The following is a 1,879-nucleotide window of genomic DNA, read 5'->3' on the forward strand; positions in this document are numbered from 1 at the left end:
CAAAGAGCCAGAGTATGCCTCACCCTCAAAATTTTCCAACAGGTTAATTCATTATAATCTACCAGACCCTGAGCTGGGCTCCAAGACTCCAGACACGAAAAGGATAGAGTGCTTCCTCACAGTTCAGCCAATCAAAGGCCCCTCAACAAATGAAGACAGTACAGTGGAATGTTGAACTATGTTGAGGAAGAGGTAAAACCGATTCTAATTGCCAGCAAGGCTCGTCAGACAGCCCCAAAGGTCACTAGCAAGTTGCTCTAGAACTTGATGAATGCTCAAGCTGAAAATCCAGCCTGAGATCCTGGAAATAAGACTGAGGGACAGGAAGATGATTATTTGTCTTTGAGCAAATCTCTTTTCTGGACCATTGATCCCTCATCCATAAAATGGGTAGATTTGTTAGGACCACGAAGTATTAAAGAGGAAATATGTTTATTGCTCACTCAGCTGTACCTGTACCAAAATTGGAACAATACAGAGAAGATTAGCATGGTCCCTGTGCAAGGATCGCACACAAATTTGAGAAGGATTCTTTATTTTCAATCGAAAAATAAAATTCATACAGAATAAAAAGAGGAAGTATGTTTGGCATGTAGCAAGCATGGACTAAATAATAATAATAATAATAATAATAATAATAAATTTAAAGTGAAAAACAAAGATGGATCCATTAAAATGTTCTCTGAATTAGATCTAAGTTAACTTTTTCCAAAACTCTTAAAAAATATTCCATAAGGAAACTGAACATGTAGCACAGCTACACTGGATAGCTAAATAGACAGCTTTAACCCCAGAGAAGTGTCTGCTTCCCACACCAACCAGAGTTACAGAGTTGCAGTGGTCTCAGAAAGCTAAATCCAAGACAGTCAGTAGCTCTGGTTAAAGCCACAAAAAAGACAATAGAAATCAGTCCATGAACTACCAGGAAAGCCCTTTACTATTCACCCAAAAGAATATGTAAACTGTCAGGGATCCTGAGGGGGGGTGAAAGAAAGTTAAGGGATTGGAGTCATAATAATTCTTCTATGCATAAACCCTGATTCAGAAGTGCCTTTTCTTTATCATTATCATCCTTCTCCTGATAGGTGTGGCTTAGGGAAGTAAACCTGTGTGTGTGTGTGTGTGTGTGTGTGTGTGTGTGTGTGTATACTTCCCCTGGGAAATGACAAATGGGCTAAAATTGTAGTAACATTAAGGATTAAAATATACACTTGGCTATAAGAAATAGGGATGGGATTGGAATGAAATGGAGAAAGACTTTCCAAGAGAATCACTTCGACTTACAAACACCATCAGAACAGGGACTGGGTTGACCTAATATATCATTGTATCTTCAACATCTAGCACAATGGCATTCAGCAGGCATTCAGTGAATATCAGTTGAAAGAACAGATCAATGAAAAGGAGAAGAAAAACATTCCAGGCACAGGTACACAGGATGTAGGACATCACTCTCAGTCTGTCCAGAGTCTACATAATAGAAATGAGAATCAATTACCTAAGAGAGAGTAAGGTTATCTGCTCCTCTATCGCCTGCATGGGCCCAAACCTTTGCAAAGGTGAAACTGCTAATTGGAGGACATGATAGTCTTTTACCTCCCATCTCACCTATGACTTACTGCCCAATCACAGGTTGGTTTCCTCCTCAGGGAAAGGAATCCTCTTGGTGGATAGACCACAAGAGATAAGGGGAAAAAGCGAGGGGCTTCTCCTCCCAAGAGTTGCAGTTACAAGAGAACAGTGACCTTTAGCTTAAGGATTACCACACAAATGTGAAGCCCAGTGGCTGCTAGCATGTTTCCAAGAAAAAAGAGCCACTGATATTTTAGGGAGGAACAAGCAAGGACATAGTGAATCAGGTTCCAATACGAATCAAACC

At 40.1% G+C, this 1,879-nt stretch overlaps 1 non-coding gene across 1 annotated transcript; it reads left to right on the forward strand.

Annotated features, from left to right (window-relative positions):
• The first annotated feature begins 437 nt into the window (after positions 1-437).
• LOC132009397 (U6 spliceosomal RNA) lies at positions 438-541 on the forward strand. The gene has a single exon (XR_009401895.1). It is a non-coding gene; the product is annotated as a U6 spliceosomal RNA (small nuclear RNA).
• The last annotated feature ends 1,338 nt before the right edge of the window (positions 542-1,879 follow it).

Source organism: Mustela nigripes, chromosome 1 (genome assembly GCF_022355385.1).
Source record: "Mustela nigripes isolate SB6536 chromosome 1, MUSNIG.SB6536, whole genome shotgun sequence".
Taxonomy (NCBI): domain Eukaryota; kingdom Metazoa; phylum Chordata; class Mammalia; order Carnivora; family Mustelidae; genus Mustela; species Mustela nigripes.